This window comes from Cuculus canorus, chromosome Z (genome assembly GCF_017976375.1).
Source record: "Cuculus canorus isolate bCucCan1 chromosome Z, bCucCan1.pri, whole genome shotgun sequence".
In the NCBI taxonomy this organism is placed as follows: domain Eukaryota; kingdom Metazoa; phylum Chordata; class Aves; order Cuculiformes; family Cuculidae; genus Cuculus; species Cuculus canorus.
In genome coordinates this window covers 14237643-14262345 of record NC_071441.1, presented here as the reverse complement: position 1 = coordinate 14262345, position 24703 = coordinate 14237643, and the positions used below count along the sequence as shown (strand labels likewise).

Here is a 24703-nt window from a genome sequence, read left to right as displayed (position 1 = left end):
TTTGGTGGGTAAAAAATTGGCTGGATGGCTGGGCCCAAACAGTTGTGGTGAATGGAATTAAATCTAGTTGGCAGCCAGTCAGAAGTGGTGGTGCCCAGGGCTGAGTGTTGAGGCCAGTTCTGTTTAATCTCTTTATCAATGATCTGGAGGAGGAGATTGAAGTGCACTCTCAGTGAGTTTGCAAATGACACCAAGTTGTGTAGGACAGTTACTTGCTTGAAGGAAGAAAGGCTCTACAAAGAGATCTGGACAGGTTGGAAGATAGGGATGAGGCCAGCTGTATGGGGCTCAATGAGGCTGAGTGTTAGGTCCTGCTCTTAGGTCATAACAACCCCATGCAATGCTACAGGGTTGGTGATGAGTGCCTGAAAAGCTACCAGGTGGAAAAAGAAGTGGGAGTGTTTGCCAATAGCTGGCCGAATCAATGAGCCAGTGCTGGGCCCATTTCTCATACAAGCATACTAGCTTGTGTGAGAAATACTGTGGCCAGCAGGACGAGGAAAGTGTCTGCCTCCCTATGCTCAGTGTTGGTGAGGCTGTGCCTCAAATACTGTGCTCAGTTTGGGGCCACTCAGTACAAAAAAGATATTGAGGCACTGAAGTGTGTCCAGAGAACAGCCACAAAGCTGATGAAGGGGCTGGACCACCGGTGTTAAGAGGATCAGCTGAGGGAACTTGGTCTGTTTAGTCTTGAAAAAAGGAGGCTGAAGGGAGACCTCATTGTTCTCTACAACTACCTGAAAGAAGACTGTAGTGAGGCAGGTGTTGGTCTCTTCTTTCAGGTAACAAGTGATAGAACCACAGGAAATGGCCTCAAGTTGTGCCAGGGCAGGTGTAGATTGAATATTAGAAATGTTTCTTCACCAAAAAGGTTGTCAAGCATTGGACCAGGCTGCCCAGGAAGGCGGCCGAGTCACCATCTCTGGAGGTATTGAAAAGATATGTAGATGTGGTGCTTAGGGACATAGTTTAGTGGCGGACTCAGCAGTGTGAGGTTTGTGGTTGGACTAGATGATCTTAAAGGTCTTTTCCAATCTAAGTCATTCTGTGATTCCGAAAGAAAAACAGAGGATGAATTAGCTGGCCAACTCCAGCAATATGAAGGAAGTATCTCTTCTTCCCTACAGTCTTGTGTTTTTGCTGTGGAAAGATTGTCAAAAAAAATCTGAAAACATGTTTGGAAAACTGTCCTGGGAAGTCCAGCAACAAAAAGAGGAGGATGTGGAGAAACAGCCCCAGGGAGGTCTGGCAACTCACAGAGGACGTATCCTACTCCCAAATTGTATAGACTAATACCTCAACTATTAGGAGTTCCTTTGCTCAAGAGAGAGGACATAGAGGACATGCACCACAGGCCACCCTGTGGTTTTACCTCCATAACCCTGGAAGCGTGGATCTGATGGAGGATAAGGAGGCTCTGCAGAGGGATTTGAACAGGCTGGACCACTGGTCTGAGACCAATGGCATGAGGTTTAACAAGGCCAAATGCCAGGTCCTACACTTGGGGCACAACAACCCTGTGCAGTGCTACAGACTAGGAGAAGTCTGGCTAGAAAGCTGCCTAGCGGAAAAGGACCTGGGAGTGTTGGTTGACAGCTGACTGAATATGAGCCAGCAGTGTGCCCAGGTGGCCAAGAAGGCCAATGGCATCTTGGCTTGTATCAGAAACAGCGTGACCAGCAGGTCCAGGGAGGATATTCTCCCTCTGTACTCGGCACTGGTGAGACCACACCTCGAATACCGTGTTCCGTTCTGGACCCCTCACGACAAGAAGGATGTTGAGGCTCTGGAGTGTGTCCAGAGAAGAGCAACGAAGCTGGTGAGGGGGCAGGAGAACAAGTCTTATGAGGAGCGGCTAAGAGAGCTGGGGTTGTTTAGCCTGGAGAAGAGGAGGCTGAGGGGAGACCTTATTGCTCTTTACAACTACCTGAAAGGAGGTTGTGGAGAGGAGGGAGCTGGCATTTTCTCCCAAGTGACAGGGGACAGGACAAGGGGGAATGGCCTCAAGCTCTGTCAGGGTAGGTTCAAGCTGGACATCAGGAAAAAATTTTTCACGGAAAGGGTTACTGGGCACTGGAACAGCCTGCCCAAGGAGGTGGTTGAGTGACCTTCCCTGGAGGTATTTAAGGGACGGGTGGATGAGGTGCTGAGAGGCATGGTTTAGAGAGTGTTAGGAATGGTTGGACTCAATGACCCAGTAGGTCCCTTCCAACGTAGCGATTCTATGATTCTATGATTCTATGAAATGACATGAGGAAGTATGATGAAAAGCCTACCTCAACCCTAAATGCAGAAGTACCTGAGTTGTAAGGCAAAAACAATCACAGAAAGGGATTCTTCCAGGAAAATTGCCACTCCAGCAGACAGCTCCCCAGAGAGAGTAGAAGGCTTCAACTCCACCTTACTTCTAATTCCCCTTGAAGGAACTTCTAACTGATTTTTACAAGTGAGTAATGAATACTATGACCAGGACTAAGGGGCCCTGCCTCCAGCCAGGTGGAAGAAAGGGACAACCGGCTTTATTGGACTGTGTGGATCTGATGACCTGGCATGTCAGATCCACAAGAGTATAAGGCTCTAGTGGACACTGGTGCACAATGTACCCTACTGCCATGAAGCTATGAGGGAGAACCCACTTGTACTTCTGGAGGGACACAGCGATGCCAACAGTTAAACATATTAGAAGCTGAAGGGATTCTGACTCGGAATGAGTGGCAAAAGGACCCTATTGTGACAGGTCCAGAGGCCCAATACATCCTTGGCACAGACTGCCCCAGGAGAGGGTACTGAAAGGACCCAAAATGGTACCAGTGCGCTTTCAGCATATCAGACTTTCAGGTGGAAGAAAGTAACAGCTGTTTACCTTGCTTGGTCTCTTCTGTTGTGGGACTGCTGAAAGTCAAAGAACAGGCACCTACTGCTACCACAACAATGCATCAGTGGTAATATTGCACCGACCAGGACTCTCCAATATGGATTCATATCTAATTCATCAGCTGGAGACCCAAGCAGTGATCAATAAGACTCGCTCACCCTTTAACAGTTCCATATGGCCAGTGTGGAAATCTAATAGAGAGTGGGGACTAATAGTAGACTGTCGTCGCCTGAATGAAGTCATACCACTGCTGAGTGCTTCTGTGCCAGACATAATAGACCCGCAGCATGATCTGAAGTTCAGGGCAGCCAAGAGATATGCCACAAGTGGTATCACGAATGCGTTTTTTCCTCCTTTGGCAGCAGAGCGCAGGCCACAGTCTGCTTTTACTTCGAGGGGTCCTCAGTACGCTTGGAGTTAACCGCCCCGGGGGGTGGAAACACAGTCTTAACATTTGCCATGGACTGACCAGACTGCACTGTGACAAAGTAAAGCTGCAGAACACCTGCAATACATTGACATCATTGAATGTGGCAACACAGCAGCAGAAGTTTTTTGAGGAAAAGAATACTTCAAATCCTTCTGAAATCTGGTTTTGCCATAAAATGAACAGAGGGCAAGGAACCTGCACAGGAGATCCAGTTTTAAGGACTAAAATGCAAGATGGGTGTTGTCAGATCCCAATGGTGCAATGAACAAAATAGCAGCTAAGTCTCCACTAACTACAAAAAGGAAACACAAGCTTTCTTAGGCATTATGGGTTTTTGGAGGATGCATATTCCAAATTACATTCTAAGGCCTCTCTATGAATTGACCCATAAGAAGAACTGTCTCAAATGAGTCCCTGAGCAATGATATGCCTTTAAACAAATTGAATGGGAGATTGTTCATGCAGTAGTCCTTGGTCCATTCCAAGCAGGACAAGATGTTAAAAATGTGGTCTACACTGCTGCTGGGGAGATTGGCTCTGGAGGCCCTGATAGAAAGCACCAGGTAAAATCCAAAGATCAATCCCCAGCATTTTAGAATCAAGGATGCAAAGGATCTGAAGCCTGCTATTATCTGACTGAAAAAGAGTTATTGGCAGCATATGAAGGAGTCTGAGCTGTTTCAGAAGTGGTTGATACTGAAGCACAGCTCCTCCTGGCACTCTGACTACAGGTGATGGGCTGGATGTTCAGAGAGAGGGTTCCCCTCTACACCTCATGCAACCGATGCACTGTGGAGTAAGTGGGTCACACTGGGCCTTAGGAAGCCTCAATTGACCAGGAATACTGGAAATTATCCTGGACTGGCTGGAAGGCAAAGATTTGGGAACATTGCCAGAGGAGGAGGTGACATGTGCTGAAGAGGCCCCACTGCATAATAAACTAGCAGAAAATGAGAAGTAATACACCCTGTTCACTGATGGGTGTTGTTGCATTCTAAGAACACACTGAAGATAAAAAGCTGCCATCTGGAGTCTTGCACAATGAGTCCCAGAAGCTGCTGAGGGACAAGGTGAACCAAGTCAGTTTGCAGAGGTGAAAACCATCTATGTGGCTTTAGATACTCCTGAATGAGAAAAATGGCCTGTACTTTATACTGACTTGTGGATGGTAGCAAATGCCCCGTGGGGTGGTTACAACAATGGGAGCAGAACAACTGGCAAACTCAACCGGGCTGTCCCAATGTGGCAAGATATTGCTGCCCCGCTAGAGAATCTGCTTGTAAAAGTACATCACATAGATGCCCATATACCTAGGAGTTGGGCTACTGAACAACATCACAACAGCTAGCAAGTGGATCAAGCTGCTAAGACTAAAGTTGGTCAGGTGGATTTGGACTAGCAGCATAAGGGTGAATTATTTATAGCTCAGTGGGCCCATGACAGCCCAGACCATCCAGGAAAAGATGCAAGATATACACAGGCTTAGGATCAAAGGGTAGACTTGACCATTGACATTTTCACACAGGTTATCCATGAATGTGACACATATGCTGTAATCAAAGAAGCTAAGCAGTTAAAGCCTCTGTGGTATGGAGGACAATGGCTGGAATATAAATATGGGAGGCCTGGCAGATCGATAGTATCACACTCCCACAAACCTGCCAAGGTGAGTGCCTTGTGCCTACAATGGTGAAAACAAGCATCAGACAGCTGGAAACTTACCCTGTAGCCCATACCACTGCTCAGAACACTAGCCTGGGCCTTGGAAATCAAGTCTTGTGGCAACGTAGCACCCAGAAAGAATTGCCTTAGACAATGGGACTCGTTTCCAAAACACCTTCATAGACACTTGGTCCAAAAAGCATGGCATTGAGTAAGTGTATCACATCCCCTATCATGCACAAGCCTTCAGGAAAATCAAACTATACAACGGACTGCTAAAAACTACACTGAGAGCAACGGGTAGTGGGACCTTCAAACATCAGGATGCACATTTAGCAAAGGCCACCTGGTTAGTTAACACTAGGGGATCTATGAGTCAAGCCGGCCGCTGGCCCTTCACAGTCAAAACTGTGATAAAGTCCCCAGAGTAGTCACAAAGAATATGTTAGTGGAAACAGGCAGGGTCAGTGCTGCTTCATGCAAAGGCAAACCAACCTGCAGGATTGCTTTAGCCCAAGAACTTGGGTGCACTGGGTGGGTGATGCAGAAAGGTGGGGAGGTCCGCTGTGTATCTCAAGGGGATTTGATTTGGGTGAGAAGTGCCAGTGAATTAAATTGATTATGTTAATTCCTAAATAACCTGTCATTTTATGTCATCACTACCACAGCTGCTATGCACCATACCAAGAGTATTAAAACAGGAATTGCCCAAATTTATGGAGAATAAACACTGAAACCAAGCAAAGCACAGCAGTGATGGAACCAGAACTGGCTTCACTAGCACCCAGGAATGACATCTTCAACCCACAGACCACAGGCATGGACCACGCCATATACACCAACCACAAGCTCCAGCTGCAGCATGGAATAATTCAGCACCACGCACACCCTCTCTCCTGCCCTGAAAGACTGCTACCACAGATGGAACCTAAAGTTATGGATTAAATGAACTCAACAGACATTTCAGAGGGATGCCCCATAGACTACTGAAAGGATATCTCTGTGTTTAAGTGTACATCAAAGACAGGAAAAGCTGTAGTGATTAAGGAGAAAATGTAGGATCTGGGCATGATGTAGGGGGTATAGAATAAGAGGTGGACACATCCTGTGTCCAGCTGGGATAGAGCGGATTTTTACAAGAAGCTGGGAGAGGACACAGCTGAGGTAGCTGACATGAACTGTCCAAAGAGATATTCAACACCATGCCATCATGCTCAGTACATAACGGTGTTAGCTGGCTATGGTGTGCAGTTTGGCAGCATGGTTCATAACTCTGTGCACATGGGGCATCAGTTTCTGGTTTGCACTTTGTATCATTTGCTTTGTGTACCTTCTATTGTTATTGTTTTTCTCCTCCTCTGCTGTCCCGTTAAACTCTTTTTATCACAACCCCTGAGTTTTACCTTCTTTGTTTTCAGTTCTCCTCCCCATCCCACCATGGGGGTGGGCCTGGTTGGGGAGTGAGCGAGCAGTTGTGTGGTTCTTTGTTGCCAAGTACGGTTAAACCATGACACCTCTATATTTCACAAGCATTAGTATGCTAGCAGTACCTCTGAGGTGGTGTCTCTCCAGATGCCAGGAAAACAGTCATCAAAAAAACCTCAGTAACAGAGAAAAACAGCTTGATAACCAGCCAGCAGAGGATGGACTGTTGAGAATGCCAGGAAGGCAGATCTAGAAAATGCTTTAACTGCATTAAATATAATGTTGCCATGACACATGTGAAAGCAACAGTACTTTATTTTCATATTCCTAATGGATTTGACAGTTTCAGGAAGGGATATGAAAGTATCCAATTTCCAGAGAGAAATATGCTCAACCCAGTCTGGAAAACTAGTTGGATTTCAAGAGATGTTTTTAACTTCCCTAGTATAGAATTTCATTTTGCTCTTCTTAGACTCAACTTTTCCAATACATGAAATAAAAATTATCTGCAGGGAAGGATTTTTTCCTCATTTAATAAAATCTACACATCTTCAGAGACTATAAACTTTTTCGTTTTCTACTGTATTAAATTTTACCCACACAAGAATCTTTCTGAAAATATTTCTCTTCCTGTATTATTTGTCTAAGAGGTGGATTTAAAAATGATCTAGCAAAGGACAACTGCAACTTTCTACCAACTAGATGAAACCATTTTGCTTTTGTGGGAGCGGCAGGAAGGTAAGAGTGATATGAAAACTGCAAAATTAAAGAAAATCATCAGCCTGTTTGTTACAGCAATTCTTTTCAGTTACAGCAACATCGAGTTTTATCAGGAATATTGCATATATTTCACCAAAATACCATTCTAAGATTTCAGAACAATAACATACTAATTTTAAAGACATATTTCATAGGCATCTTGAAGTATTTTTGGAGGTATATATAGCATTCACCTTTGGGTTAGATGTTACCTCACCTCCTTCCTTCCATTCGTCCCATTTATTTCATTGCACTGAAAGTCGGTAATATTCTCACACTGTTGTTTACTCTTTGTCCTAAGTCACTCTGCATAATCATGTGGGAAACTACAACTACCAGGCTGAGGGAAGCACTACCCCTATGCAGAACTACAGTGGCATGATCAGACCACAGGACTCAAGTGTCAGGGATTCCTGCCTACGTGTATCAGTAGATATCCTTGATACTAATCACATCCCTATTGGTTTAATGCTGTTTTAAAAATCAGTGAAGTAGGAATTTTGGTGGTTCCCTGGTATTCATCAAAAGTTCAGCTAGTAACATTTGCTCACCAGGCAGCCCAGTTCTCAGTTCATAATTCTCATTGAATGATTTTTCCATGGTCTGCCTGCATAAATTGTTAAGAAAAAAACCCATATTGTTTTCTTATGCTTCAATTCCACAATGTATTTAGACACATGAGTTTGAACAGCCTTCAACGGGTTACTTGGAAGCTTACTTAGAGGCACAAATGCAGCCCTCCTTTTAATAACTTTGGAAAGTAGTCTAACAGCTCCAATAGCTTAAGCTAGAAAGGGCCGGAAGGATGTAAAAGAATAATTCCTCTCTGGGATATAGAGAAAAAGGGTAAGTCAGCATCAAAAAATTAAAAAGGAACTATTTATTTCAAGCAGTTCAGTTCTACTTGCACATAGGATACTTGTCTCCACCATACAGCTTTGCGCACTGCTCTACTTTCTGCATGAGGTAATCCTAATCACAGCCAGGGAAGAAAGCAAGTTTCAACAACAATAATATTAGTGATTCCTGACAAGCAGTCCTTGTCAATCTATTCTTTCACTGACAGCTTCTTTCTAAGAATACCTCTTTTCCTGGAATTCATGGTGGCCCTGTTTCTGAGACATTATTTGTATGCTGAGGCTAACACATCTGCTTATCTTCAGACACATTTAGAGTACACAATGCACAGATCCTGCACTTTTGAAATAAGTCAGTGTGCTGCAGTATTTGGTAGAAAGAAGGGGGAGGAGGAATGGGAAACACAGTCTATCTAGCACATCTGAAAATGAGCTCAAGCTCTTTTTAGTTCCAGCAGCTGCCTATAATGGAAAAAATGAAGATTGGCTGTTGCCAGAAAAGTGGGCAGTAAGAAATAACAGATGTGAAATTTCAGCTGCATCATTGGCTGGGTCAGTTGTACAGCTTCAGACCCTGGGACTTTGTTAGGCTGCAGCATTTTCAGAGGCATGCTTGCTTTTTGAGCTGCTGAACTGTTCCCCTTGCTTAGCTGAATTTACTCGGCAACCTCACCTATTAATGTGATTGACAGGAAATACATCCTTGCCAAGCATGTTGAGTTCTTATGTAAAGCTCCTTGACTGAAGTTAGTCACTACATTTCCCCAAAATATTTTAACATTTCACTTCTCTACCTCCATCCTATCCACCGCCTCTTTATTTCATGGACACTTAGGACAAGTGGGGAAGAGGAGATAGGTCCTTCAACACAAGATCTTATTACACGAGGCTCACAAAGAAAGTAAGGTCAAAGAAACCAATCTGATCTGGTGTACACATTTTTACAAGAAAGGGCAGTACCTGAAAAACACCCTTCGAAGAGTCAACTTGTTACAGAAATAATTTTCAAAGAACAAAGTTTCTTGACAGCGTTTAAAAGGAAAATTATTAAAAAAAGGTCTGTAGAATATACCACATGAAGAGCAACTTCCGTCATCCCAATATGAAAGATTAAGTGGTCCTCAATTTACATGAAAACTAAATAAAATCAAACATATATTTAGGTATCAGAAACATGTCTTGAAATTGTAACATGGATCACAAAGATGATTGCTACTTCAGAAAAAATATTTATAAAGCTGTATTAGTAAAAACTACTTCCAATGAAGAATACACAACATCAGCAACCAACATCAACAGAACTGAAGACGGGCTATCACACCCATTGCAAAGTATTCTTCTGATACATTCAAAGTCTGGTTTTAAAATGCAGCTCTTAACAACCCTAGGTTTTCATGCAATGTCTCATTGGGTGTATTTATTACCTGCTGCTGAAAGAAACAGTATTACTCTCTCTACCAACTCCCAGCTGCTTATTCCCTCTTGGTTCCTAGTAATTTCCTAGACACAGGATATGCCAGGCCAGCATAGTTATCTGATGTAGTTTTCTTTCCCAAGCAGTCAGGGCTTTTTACTGAATCAGCTGCTTTCCTTGAACTCATTGTGGGGCTGGGATCTGCTGCAAGAAGGGAAGAACAGGCAGAAGTAGTACTGCCCCTTTTGGCATCAGCCTGCAGTTATGCAAGACCAGATGCAACAAGAAACCATGCTCTGACTAGTACTACTAGCTTTCCTCTTGCAGAATAAATATTCAAGTGACTTCAGGATTCCACACCACACAATGAGTTCCTGAGAGTTAGTGTCACAGCATGAGAGAAACTCTGCAAGTAAAAATAGAAACACTAAAGGACAGCTATCAAAGCACAGTGAGATGAACCAGGGAGCAATATCTGGATAAAAGCTTGCAATCTAGAAGGACAAAAAGAGTAGGAAATAATTAACTGTCCTAATATCACCTAGCAGGTTAATAACTGAGGTAGAAATCAAATGCAAGAGTCAGGAGAGGCAGCTCTAGCTCCTACATCACACTCCTTCCTCTGGATGCAATTGCTATTTACTCACTCCTTGTGGCATGGCATCTCCTTGTCAAGAACTGCACTGGGTTCCAGAAATAACAAAATTAAAATCAGCTGTTGTATTTGTGTCTCCATAAGCAAATTATCAGTTCAGTGTGGTCTTTAGTATCTGTAAGCTCCCAGTGCCTTCCCAAAGAAAGTTCTCCAAACCTTAATATTTTCCTGACTTGGCAACTTGTCCAACTGCCCCTCTGATGACAGACAAAATGAAAGGAAGTGAAAAAATGTCCACTGCTGGGTTTGTTTCTATTAAATGGAAATGGGGTGCAATTTTTGCCTTGCTTTCAAATCACCTTAAAGTTCCCCAATGAAGGAGTAAACAAAGAGAAATTACATGGAAGGAAAAAAAAAAAGGCAAAGCACAGACAAAAGAAAAGACATTGCTCATAGAGGAAAAGCAGTACAAATATATAACTTCCTATTTACCCTGGCTGATAACAAAGCCAAGTAAAACCAGCAACACTGGCTACAGCTATTTTTGGCTTCCAGAGGTAAAACCCTCATGTTTATTAGAAAAGGCATTACAAGCCCTTATCCTACTCATATTGCAACAAAAGGAGCACACATACAAGTCAAGAAGTATGTGAATGTTCTTAAAATTAAAATTGAAAACTTGAAGGGAAAAAGAAGAGGAAAGAATAAGCAAAATACCAGAGATTTCATGAACAGCTTTTCAGAAGGTAATTTTGTACTTGAAATTTTTATCTCAGTTGTTTATTTCTTGCTTCAAATTACAATTTCATTGAGTATGTTGTTGCAACTGAACCGCAGATTTTTATGGAATTAAGTTCTTACCTATTTTCAAGACAACATATGCAGTGCCTAAGAAGAAAACTAAGACTAGGCCTTTGCTGTGCAGCTTAGCACATCTGTAGAGAAATATTTTGTCATAAAGGAAAAATTACAATTTTAATTTTCTCTCAACAAGTTAGATCTGCACAGAGCTAATCTTATCAACTGTGTATCGCCTCTACACTTAACAAGTGTAATGGCATGAGTGGCAGATACTATCTTAACCAGCATAGTGGACATTGTCTTAAGAAGCATGGGGCAAGCAGCAGACACAGTATACCTGGATTTCTCCAAGGCTTTTGATATGGTTTTCCACAGTCTCCTCCTAGAGAAACCGATGTGCTACAGTCTAGGCAAGCAGTTTGTTTAGTCCTTTTCAAATCGGAAACCTGTCACAAGTTGGGCCCAAGGCTGCCCAGGGAGGTGGTTGAGTCACCATCACTGTGGTGTTTAAAAGACTGGTAGGTCAAGTGCTTAGGGATATGATTTAGTAGTGGACAGGTGTGCTTGGGCTTGATGATCTCAAAAGTCGTTTCCAACCTAGTGATTCCATGATTATTACTACTATTATTTTATGCATTAACAGTTTATGATTTTATCTGCATTTGTAAGGCTCTCTTTGCCAGCCTACACCCACAGGCCAGGAACTGCAAATGCTGTATTTATAAATGCATTACTAAACGAAACTCACTTTAAAAAGTATTTGAAATTTTTAAAGTTCTTCCTTACATCTTTCCTGCATTCTTCACTAGTCACAACAGATGATACAGTCACAACATAATTAGCACATACCCTGCAAAGAATCAGCAACCAGGAGGGCATAGAAGATCACCAAAATTACCCATCTTTACAAAAGACACCATGGTTTGCAGAGCAGGAATTAAGAACCACAGACATAAGCTTAGGTGTTTAAAGGGAGTAAACAATTCAGCGTGCAGTAATTTAGCAACTTACCTTACATTTCCATGCATACTAGAACAATATCTGATTTTATACTTGCTTAATGTATACACTGGCGTGATTCTGAGCAGCTTGGATTGAAGCATCATTCATTTAATACAAAGGGTCACAGTGTGTGTTACTGCTTCAACAAGTGTACATTGAACCGCTCTGCCTGAAATACCTTAGGTTCAGCATTTTCAAATCAAGGAGGAAAGGAGTTTTCACATATCAAAAGCAATCACTGAGATTACCTCCTCTTTGTCTTCTTAAAATCTCTGTTTAAAAAATTGAGATGAATCCTCCTTGAACAGCAACTTGGTGCTCAGAAGAAAATATTCAAAAGACATAACCTACCACACATCTTCCACCCCTCGAACAGCAGTGAAACTTCAGAGTCAGACAGCATGTGAAAATACCAGACAATATAATCTGAATTTAATTTACTCACCACTGTTCCAAGTCCTTAGGTCTTGGTCAACCACTTCAGACGCCTGGCAATACCTAGAGAAATAATTGACATAAAATGTAAGAAAGGTATAGAGCCAAAAACATTGAAACAATATTTATGATTAGCACTGGAGGCTGGAATCATACAGCTGGGCTTGTAAGAGATTACATGCACATGGGTAACATTTTACCACCAGGACACTTCTGTTTAGCTAGAAATGCAGCACTCTAGACATCACTTCAACCACTAAGGAGCTAAGAAAAATAAGCCCATGTAAAGAAACAAGACACACCACTAAGTGTGTATCCAATTGTATTTTTTTTCTCTTCCTGTATTTCATTAATGAAGTATGCCAAGATTTGAAAATACAATTAAAATTATTTGTATATTCTATTCTGATAGAATTTTAAAATTAAAAAAAACCCACAATATCTTAAAAACAGGTATGACTTTGGAAGAACTCCCAAAGTTCCTAAACTACTGGAATAAAAACCTAAACTACATACCATGTTTAACCCACAAGATTATGAAATGCATCTTCAAACCCCTTCCACCACGTCACACGTGCATCTTATGGAGTAAAACAAGGACAACCATGAGGTCCTGTACCTGAGGAGGGCTAGTTCCTCAGACAGGCTGGACACTGACTACCCAGGGCACACCTCTCTGGAATGAAGCCAGGGTTCTGGGCAGACAGTGTCCTTAACATGACCCAGCAGTTAGCCATATCTGCAAGGAAGGCTAAGAATATCCTAAGGTATGTCTACAGGCTAAGTTCTCACTAATAAGTGTCTATTTGCCTTTAGCCAGCACTCCGGGAATACCGCATGCAGCTTTGGATCTCCAAAAAGCAATAAAATAAGGGTGATGAAGGGAAGGGAAGGTGGATTCAGTCATGCTGAACTACAAGATTTCTCACAATAATAACAAATTCTGCATTTTTACATCTGCATCAGGGCAGGATATGAGAGGTAGTGGGATCAGTGTCCACATTCTCCACCAACTCTATGAAGTTTAATAACGGCAAGTGCCAGATTTTGCACCTGGGATGCAGCAACCCTGAATATTCATACAGATTGGGGAGTGAGAGGATGGAGAGCAGCCCTGTGGAAAAGGATCTGGGAATGCTGGTTGATGGCAAGTTGAATATGAGCCAACAGTATGCCCTGGCCAAGAGGGCCAAGAGTGTCCTGGGGTGCATCAAGCATGGCATCTATAGCCAGTCAAGGGAGGTGATTGTCCTACTCTACTCTGCACTGGTGCAGCCCACCTTGAGTACTAGGTGCAGTTTTGAGTACCACAGTATAAAAAGGCTATCAAGCTACTGGAGAGTGTCCAGAGAAGGTCCACAAAGTTGGTGAAAGGTTTAGAGGGGAAGCCGTAGGAGTAGCAGCTAAACTCATTTGATCTGTTCATCCTGGAGAAAGAGGAGACTTGAAGGGAGAACTCAATGCAATTTACTGCTTCCTCACAAGAGAAGAAGGAGGAGCAGGTGCTGATCTCTTCTCTTTGGCAACCAATGATAGCACCTGAGGGAATGGCAGGAGGATGTGCCAGGGGAGGGTTGGGTTGGATTGGATATTAAGAAAAAGTTCTTCACCCAGAGGATGGTGGAGCATTGGAACAGGTTGCCCAGTGCAGCAGTAACAGCACCAAACCAGACAATATTCCAGAAGCATTTGGACAATGCCCTCAGACACACAGTGTGAATGTTGGGCTGTCCTATGCATGCGCAGGGGTTGGATTCAATGATTCTCGTGGGTCCTTTCCAACTTGGGACATTCTATGATTCTAGGATATATCAAGAACCTCCCTTTACATTAAAGAACAAAGAGAGCTGGAAGGTCACTAGGCTCTAACAGAGAAAGATTTGGCCTTGATGAAGATGGTTTAATAACAGAAAAATCAGTGCAGAATTCCTAACAAAGCCTGCTGCTAAGGACAGACAAAAATGTACTGGGATCACTGTAAAATCAAGCACAGCTTAAAATGGCCTCTGAATTCCAGGCATATAGAATATTCCTCCAGAAAAACAAACAAACAAGCAATGGACTCGATTAAGTGGCTGTGATTATTCCAACTTTTCTCCTCTGTATCAAAAGCAGTTAAAGCAGCAATGAAAATAGAGCAGTGGTAGCAGAGACAATGTTTCATAAACAAAAAAGGTCAAATTACTTTATTTTAAACTCAAGCACCCAAAAATGCATGATCAGTTTTAAGTAAGGGGAGGAGAGCAAATTTTGTGTCAAAAAGAAAGGCTATGTTTCGCCACCACATTTGTGATGAAGATAACAGGAGACTGGTACACTTCCCTTATGGCACAGATGGCCAAAATGAAACCCAAATCCTCACAAACAAATCAGAATGAGAACACATACATGCTCTCTCATTCTCTCATGAGCACACTCTTAAAATTTTCGTAATAGCTCAGATGGGTCTCTACAACAGTTGGCAAAAATACATAGAATCATAGAATAATTTGGATTTAAAAGGGACCATAAAGATCATCCAGTTACAACCTCTCTGCCAATGACAGGGACACCTTTCGCCAGATCAGGTTGCTCAAAGCCTCCTCCAACCTGGCCTTGAACACCTTCAGTGACGGGGCACCCACAAATTCCCTGGGCAACGTGCTTCAGTGCCTCACCATCCTCACAGTAAAATATTTCTTTCTAATATCTAATCTAAAACTCCCCTCTCTGAGCTTAAAACTGCTGACACAGTTCACAGTTACTGCACCCCCTGACAAAGAGCCCCTTCCCAGCTTTCCTGCAGGCCTGCTTTAAGTGCTGGAAGGAGCATAAACTCTATTTCTCTCCTTCTACTCAACCAGCTGTAAATTTAGCCCGATAAACTCCCTCACACACGCCAACTCTCCCCAAAAAGAAAATAGTACATTCTTAATTTACAGCCCCTTTCTTATTTACAAGAGAGAAATGTTTTAGTATAATTCAGAGGGAAAGGCTCTGTATACCAAATAGAGCCACTGATTTAAAGTTTTACTGTTTATAGCCATCAGGAGAAGCAAGTAAGCGGGACACTGTTAAGAGAACACAGTTGCTTTGATAACAGCCCCATGTCACATACCCTGGCTTTGTACGCAACAGGAATTGGGTATACTTAGGCTCCCCAACAAAAATAAAATAAGAAAAGAATACAGATATATCCGCTGTATCTTAAAACATCCTTTTCAAGTAGTTTTTTCTTCAGATATACTACTGTGTGATACTTCCATGTATTATATAACAGCAAGTATCCCAATCAAAGAAATATTTACTTACTTCAGGAAGGTTTGTATGACCAATTATGTCACTATGAATAGAAATAGTGCATTCAAGGGGTCTTTTGTCTTTTGCTATCAATGCAGAACAGTATAAAATAAAAAAATCCCATACTATTTCATAGGCGTCATTAAGGCTACTTCCAGAAATAACAGCAAAACAAGAAGTTTATTTTCTTTCTTATTTTCTAGCAAGTTGGAAAAAAAACCAAACCACAATCACCACTAAATGAATTACAATGCCAAACACCACAAGAAAGTAACAGTTCGAGATATGCAATGAATGCATTTTAACATTACTTCTCAGGCTGATTATTCTGTTTCACACAAACCTACAAGAAGAAAAATCCAGTTTTGCTTTTTGCAAATTTGTTCAGTCTAGAAGATTATGCTACACATAAACATCTATGTAATTTAAAGCAAATTCAAAAGAGCATAGCATATAGAGCAACATAGTTTTCAAGCTATGTCAATGAGAACAAAAATATTCTCACTTTTTCACACTACAAAAGATATTTCACCCAAATGCACCTGCCCTGAAGTTTAAACCTAATATAAGCCAGATGTGCTTCTAATACACTGCTGATCCCTGCTCTTAATGCCTGTTTCCCACAGCACCACCTTAACCAAGAAGAAAGTACAGCATAGTTTTACACATCATTAAAATGTTTAAACCAAATATTACATTTTTATAATCCCAGAAATTCCCACAAAACTAAACAGAATAAATACAGAAGCATTAAGAGACCTGCACTATGAATGAAAGATCCCTCTTAGCCTGTTACCTGATAGAACAAGCACCTGAGTGATTCATGAATCAAATCACCACATTTAACAAGTCAGTCATTACTAACTGAAGCAAAAGATATGCAAACTTACTTTTAGCAAAGTTATTCTATAAAATTATTTTGGTCTTCTAGGGTTTATTTTACCTAAGCATGAAATTTTATTTGAAGTTAGTAGTCCACAACATGAGTTAGCAGCTCAATCCCACATTCTATGAAATCGGTGGGAGCTCTTGTCTTTAGTGTTACCCATGAGGATAAAACAAGATAAATTGTTTACTTTAAAGGTCATGTCAGAGCACTTAACAAGGTCACTTTACAACATGCTTCTTAAGTCACATCTCTGTGTCACAAGGACAGCAAAGCAAAAAAGGTGAGTCATCCTCCCACACCAGCACCATGAGCTACAACACACCACCACCAGTAATTTGGTCTTGCTCCATACAACCCATCACCTCTGCCAGGCTAAGGCAGCCAAACCACAGCTGCTCTGCAGTGATATCTCCAAAATGAACATTCACAGTCACTGAAAATGTTCCTTGGCTCCATTCTGGCCATAAAGCTCTCTAGGTGGCTGCAGTTTGGCCACCACCAAGAGGGACCAGACAAGAATTGACTCAGAAAACAGCTCTACCTGAGGGCCAGCGTTGTTCACCCACCAGCCACCTGCTGCCTGCGCTGAGGTGGTGAGACAAATGGGTTGCATGGACAGCCCAGCAGTCATCAGGCAAAAGCAGGCTCCAGGCAACCCCATAGCATCTGGGACTGGAACAGGCACGCTGGCAACACAGTTCCAACACGGACTGATGGCCCCACACTGGGCTGAAACAGGCTTCTCTGCCCTCAGACGGGAGCACAGTAAAGACCCTGGGCACCCTGACAACGGTTTGCTAATTCAATGCTCTAATCAATATCATGCTTGCTCCTCAGCAACGAACTAGAATCACTTGGCAAGCTCAAGCTATTCTTCTGCCTAAATGTGAGTTGGCTTAATAAAAAACAACTTCTGATGAGTATTATTAGCATTCAAATTATTGCCCCCAGATTTACTAAGACACAAATAAGCTGTTAAGAGTCTTCAAAATATAATTTAAAACTCCTCTATGGTGTTGGGAAAAAAGCATTGTTTACCTTAAGCATATGTTGTATATCGGACTAATTTCCATGCCTTCCCCACAGCTTTCACCTTTACAGATGCAACAAAAAAAGCCCACATAAAAAGTAGCTTACCAAATTAAAATATCCACAGGTGATACCTGGGACCTTCCACCAGGGATAAGCTGCTCTTTAGTCAAGAATCACTGCAGTGATTCAGGTAATGACTTTGTTAAATGACAATTCAATTTGACCTGAAAGCAAAGTTCCTTCTACTGAAAACAGTGTATCCAAACATTATCCAACCAAAAGGCCTATCATGCACTCAAGGCCTTAATTCAAGGCTAAAAATAATTCTTAGAGCACATTAACTTGTTTATTTTCAGCTCTTCTCCAGCTCGTGTCTTAGTACTGGTTTTCAGTCTTGTAAAAAACAAAAAAAAAACCCAACACCCAAACAGAATATAAAGAAAAAATAAATAAAGATGAGACCCTGAGCAACATCCCATGTGTTTTTCTTGAGTGTTTCAGCGAAATCATGTTATGGAAATGAAAATCCTTACTCAAGTCTTATCTGCCCAGCTTTCCCACTCTGCAGAATATCCTGCAGTTTCTACAGACTTCAGAAAAGTTCTCAGCCATCTTCATCCAGCCTGCTTTTCCAACAAGACCTTACAAACACTCCATTGATGCTAACCCAAGGGCAGGGAGATGAGCTAGCCACTGGTAAGAGTTAAAAATTACTCTCAGTTTGCAGATGGAAGAATTAGCTAAGCCCTGGGAACTGAACAGCAACTAAGAAATATGTTAACTATGGTTTTGTTTACCACAAAGCAGCTTTCCTTTGCCTTTTTAACTTTGTCGTTTTAAGCTTTCTCTGGAGCCAATCTGTTTAAACATTGCTAGCGAGACAATCTTTTCAGAAAACATCCTGCTAATTCAAAAATAAAATGTGTGGGTTTAGTTTTTCATGAAGTTGATCATACCCTCTTTGAATACTGTCACACCGTAGACTGTAAGAAGTTCTATTTATTCTTTAAATTCCTCTAAATATTCTTTAGATTATTCCTTAAAATACAATTCTCAGTAAAATTTCTAGGAAGTATAAGCTCCTAGTGAGAACATTTTATTTCCCCTAGATTTCTGCTACTCTTTTTACTACCTAAAAGAAGATTGTGAAAGATTACCTCCACATATAGATATACACACAAAGAGGAGAATTGTTTTTAAAGGGTATCCTGATTAAGAAGGCTAAGAGATCTCAGTTCCTTCTTTTCTTTTCTCTTTCAACTTTATTATAAGTTAATTCTTTAAAAAGACGTAGTGATTGTTACCTCTAACATTTCCTAGAAAACTTGCCTGCAAGGCTGAACTGGTGTGTCACAGGCCATTTTAGGACTCAAATAATGGGCTTGCAGAACAATCCATGCAGGGCTCAATTCAAATAGGAATGGGGGGAGGGGGGGAAGGAGCGGGGAGAAGTCTACCCAACTTTTTTTTTTACTCCTCTTTCTCAGGTGATGGTAAAACTGACTGCTGTTTCTAGTCATCTCTTCCAACCTGTATAGTTCTAACCACAACTAACTGAATATAGATTTCAGTCAGACATGTTCTCCTTGAATATGCATTATTGGGCTTCCTGCTTGCTTACTTTTATCACTGACTAACCATTACATTCCCAAAGGTAGGTATTCAGTGTGCAAGAAAGCTTATGGTAATCATAAAATCACTCCCTAAAGTTCTTTACTGAAACTCATGAGAGGTAGTTTACCTGACCCAAAATTTTAAGTTTTATGCAAAAACTTTTGAAATCCTTTGATGTCTTCTCCTTATCCAAATTGCAGGAGTGATGGAAGATACCTTGCTTTCCTCACATCTCCATTTGAGAAACTGAGATGGCAATATCAATCAGTTCACTTAATTTGGGCTTGTTTTACAACCTTTAAAAAAACCACTGTACTTTCTCATTAAGCAATTATTTTATAAATTAAAGCAAAGAATCAGAAAAAAACACAAAACCAAAAACAACCTTACTCACAGTTCAGGTGGTATTCTTCACCAGTTTGACAGAGTTTTAAAGTTTAGTGGTAGAATGAATTCCTCGAGAATGGCTATTTAACATGCAGATATTCTTTTGAGAAGAGGAAGACTTTCAGAAGCACCTCTTAACTGAACTTGATCCTGTCCAGCAAGGCCTCGAATAACATATCAGAGTGATGAATCCGAGTCTGATCTTAGAATCCACCAGAAAAGTTAACATCAGCCCAGAGGACAGTATTACCAGCTGCTGAAGACTCCAGTGAGGTCTTACTTTGAACATCACAAAGAATTCTTATTATGCATAAGCAAGCAGCCAGGGAAGACATCCAAGTTGGATTAGGAACATGGAAGGAAGACTGTACTAATCTAGGGGAAAAAAGCTAAGAAAATATAGGAGGTCTTGCATTCTTTACCTTAAAAAAAATTATTACAAAAAGTAAGTAGAATTGTTTCTTGGAGTTACTGTAGGCAACTAATCAGCATGGAGAAACAAGAGATACTTAAAGTAAAAGCCAATACAGCAGCAGGAACAAAAACCCATGACTTGACTGTGAATACACTTAACATGCAGGTTAAGAGATGATTTCTAGATCCAGCAAGATTCTGCAACACCCTTTCAATAACAAAAGCAGAGGCAAGAAACCTTCCTCGTTTTAAGTCAGAGGGTGATGACATGACTAAAGGAATTGCATACAACCTGATTGCCTGCAATAACAAGGGAACAAAATTGCTTAGAAGGAACTTCTCATCCAAAGATCTGTACATTTTTTAGAATACGTCAGCATACCTTGCAATCATCTCTCAGAAAATACATGTTTAATATCTTAAAGCGACTCTGAGCCCCACTGTTAAAACCAAGACGTGCATTCTTTGTCCATTTAAAATATTCTCAAAGTATTAAACATAAAAAATGCCATTTCTCATCTGAGCCTTACCAGTCCCACACAGATCTACTGGCTCTATCCCATGCTTTTGATTATTACAGGCAGCAGGCAACTGCAGTTATTGTAAGTCCTGATCACACACAAGATACCTACATCAACTACATTCACAAAGTCTTTTTTAAAGAACATGAAATACCTAGCCATTTATATCATTCTAGACAAAACCTAAAAAACAAGACATAGGGGTACAAAGTTGTTTATTTTGAATGTTATTATATCTTTTCTTTTCTTTTGCAAACTGTATAAACAAAGGAATATCCATGAAAGAAAGTTATTTTGAAACAAAACATGAAAAACTGAGGTCAAGCAGACCTCCCTAAAAACAAAGAAAAGGAAGAAATTGGTCACTTCACAGAGCACAAGCAAAACAGCCTCAGGAAATCCATATGAAAGATTTTTTTTTTAAAGAATACATAAACTCTCCTATAACCTTCACAGATCTCTCCAGCAGTCAAGCTAAGAGACAATACCTCTCTGGAACATAAAAAACATTTCTGAAAGTTCCTTCAGTTCTCTCCATCTCTCAAAACACTGTATTTCACTAATTCATTAGACATGAATATTTTAATTGGCATTGCCCATTTGCTTGCTACCAGAATAAACATAATCATGAACAAGCAAGGTATGAAGTTAAGAAACAGACAACAAGGCAGTGAGATGGAGGACTCCCATTCTTACTACTTGGAATGCAAGAAAACAATCACTACTGATGTCCTCATACTACTGATGTCCTCATATTCCACTTCAATTTTGTGGGGTGACTCTGCTCTTTTTCCAGAGAAAAACTATCTGTAGTTGAGTTCACAGCCCTCTGAAACCTTCAATATAATATCATAAGGCTAATTTTTAAACTTCCAAAAGGGTTTAAAAGCTTCCAAGGAACTACTATAAACCCTGAAACAAGACATAATCTTGCCTGCTTAATCATATTTGACAAAATTTAAAAAGCAACAAATTTGTTAGGTTCTCCCTGCCCCCTTTTTTTGCACATTCTGGAAACCAGACTATTTCCAGGCTACATTGGATCATATAACTGAGAATAGTCTTATATATATAAGCTACACATTTTAACAACAGTTTTAATTCTGCAGGAAGTGAAAATACTAGCAAGCATTATTTTTCAAGACTTATACATACATGAGAGAGGCTTATTACACTCAGAACTATTATCAAGAGCCCCATTTCCACAAGCTTTCATAGCAATTATGAACAAATTCATTACAAGAACAACAATTCAACAATTCCTTAAGCTTCAGTGACTAGCCAATGCATAGATTCAAAATCATAACTCCATAAAGTTTGAAGCTGTAAGTTCCAGAATCCCTAAATGCTAACCTTTTCTCCCACAAAAGTAGCTTTCCGAAGTACTCGCAAGGACTCTTTTTAGAGTGATTTTTCCAATGAAGGCTGAGGTTTAGAACACAACATGAATAAGTTTTCTGACATAATTGCTTTCTTATGGTATTCCAGCAATTGAACAGTGACTTGAAATCTTTTACAGCCAGAGCTGGCTGGTTTAAATCATTGCTTTTGAAAGCAGACAGATGATATGCAGCTACTTTACTCTCCAATGTCCTTTACTGCATCAAAAGAGTTCTCAAATAAAGAAAATTATATGTATATACACGATGTCTCTTTCATATTCATACACACATAATATATCTCAGCTCCATTCAGGTTGTCCCCTGAGGTTTTGAGTCTCTAGAAAGAGTTGAATATCTGAAAATTACCTTTTTTTGTTCATATTTTAGTACTGTTTTCAAAGGACTGTTCAGAGAAGGAAGCCTAAGAAAAATGTAAATTCTCCACTCCACACTCAACTAACATAGCATCCAATCAGTTACCACTGAGCTTCAGTTTGTGTAGTGCTCACATGTAAGTGATTAAGTGTACATTGTTTGAAACTTAATTCCACATCTGTTCTTCCGTGGGACTTGGAAAACAGATGAATTTTTCTGACAATTGTTTGCAGAGTGGATAATCACAAGCATGTGTAATAGTATCCCGAAGTGCAAGAGGAAAACACTACAAGTTTAAGAAGCCTTTTTTTCTTTTAATGAATTTGTTTCTTTTCTAAGGAAGATAAAAAAATAAGATGCTCTCAGATGGAAATCATTAATAAGTGCTTGAGAAATCATCCACTATAACTAAAAAGGCAAAGCAAAATACAGCTTTTCTTCCTAAAAGTCATCATTTCATGTCCCAGTAGTTTAGCTGGAGAGCCAAAATCCATTTTATGGCCTATCGTATTATGCACCAGTGGCAAAATCCTGCCAAACTACAACACAAAATATACAGTTTCATTGTGGAGCTCTGTAGTTGTGAGAGAACATTCCAGGCTCTCACACTATGAAAGTCAACGTCTTTTGAATGGATCACACATTTAAGTGATAAGGATGTATCTTCTTTTGATCTCTATAAAGTGCTGATAAGCACAGAAAGGAAGAATAGATAACAACTCTTCACTGTATTTGTTAATGCAAGTGCTGACAGCATCAAAGCACAGTGGGAAATGCAACATTGAAGAAAGCACTTTTGCCACAGAAGACACAGCTATGTTCAAGAAATCTGCCACAGTCTGCTGTGGATGTTAAATCCCACCTTTGCTCATGAAATAACAGGACAATAGTCTCTACTGCTCTGTATCTTGAGGAGTTACTGGATCAAAGGCAGTTGTTGCATTTGATGGCTGTCAGTGGATCCTATGAATGCATCAGTGTTCATTTGCTCTGTACTTTAGGCCATTGGCTATTACTAGATCATGGTTTAAGTGAACCTCTGGTTAACTATTTTATTTATGACCTTATGACATTACCTTAGACCTTCATTTGATTCATAACACATAAAAAGTGTTGACACATAACAAGTACAAGAGTGACATTATCTACAGCGATTGACAAAGACAAAGTTCACAGGGCTCAGGGTAAATGGAAGACACATTTAGTTTTAATTTAATAGCTTTAATTTGATTTAATTCTGAGCTTAAAGTAACAATGACTCATTTATGACGACACATTTCAAAGAATGGCCAAAATTTCAGTTCAGTCACACCAGAAAACAGATAACACTGCCACCTCCTACAATGTTACTATGAACTTCCCAATACTTGTCTTTTTCTTAAACCTGCAGATACCTTATACTATAGGAGGCATTTTCAAACTTTTCTCCACAGACATTAGGACTAGAAATACAGATGACAACAGAAGCCCAACAAGGAAAAAACAAAACAAAATTGCAATTATTTTTGGGTTTGTTCCCCACCCCATGCTGTTACTGGCAGCAGTGGAAACCAGAGTAATCCATGTGGCCAGTGCTGAAATACTGCATCACCCTGGATGAAACAGATGAAGAACCTGAATGATAACCAGAGAGACTTCTTAGAGTAAGAAGGAGAAAACATGCAGGAGAAATCAAGTTCAAATAATAGAATGTTTGTTATTTATGTAAAAATAAACTATACAGATAAGGAAAAAAAATCTGCCTTCAACAGCAAAGAACACTGTTGCCTTCTAAAGGGATTCCCCTCAGCAAAATCGCTGATATTACTGAACTAGGACATCCATTTAAAATGCATAGGACAACCAGTTCCATAAGTTAGAAGGCACAAAAAGGACCTATTGCATATGATAGTTATGCATTTTTAATTTCATTATGTACATGTTGTGCTTTGGAAGAAAAATTCCTATCAAATCTGAGTTAAAGCCACTGATACATTAAAAGATGTGATATTGCTTAGCTAAGATGCAAATACTTATTTATACCTAAAAAGTAGGTAGGTATGCAGACATCATTACCATACCCTTCAACAAACTATAAACAATAGCAACTTTGAGTTTTATTCTTTCATTTAAAATTATTTCATGTAAAGGATCACTGAAGGCTCTCTGCAGGTAAGAGAATGTTAGACAAGTTATTAACTGTCCACAAAGAAAGATCAGGTGAAGAAACAAAACTCCTTCCTGTACATCCAAACCTGCTGATGCCAAGAGATCAGCAAAGCTGAGCCTCCATGCTGTCCAGTTACATGCCAGTCCATACAAGTCTGTTTACTTCAAATGTTGAGAAATGTCCCAAAGAAGAGTCTTGGGTTTTCTTCCATGTGGTACTGGCACTGGAGGAGAGGTACATCTAATTTTTTTAGCTTGTGTGCTCTCTGCTAATACTATTTCCTAAAACACTACAGCATATATATGCACATATATACTTACTAAAAAAAATAATAACCCACAAAAACAACAAAACAACAACGGCATACTTATAACCAAAAGACGGGAAACATATATACTTTAAAGAC

The 24703-nt window shown here is 40.4% G+C and overlaps 1 protein-coding gene across 1 annotated transcript in view; it reads right to left on the bottom strand.

The window, feature by feature from the left end:
* LHFPL2 (LHFPL tetraspan subfamily member 2) overlaps nt 1–24703 on the bottom strand; it is a 130052-nt gene that overhangs the window by 55917 nt on the left and 49432 nt on the right. The window contains exon 2 of the mRNA XM_054055484.1: nt 12266–12318. The gene's annotated coding sequence lies outside the window, so the exon portion shown is untranslated. The remainder of the gene's footprint in view (nt 1–12265; nt 12319–24703) is intronic.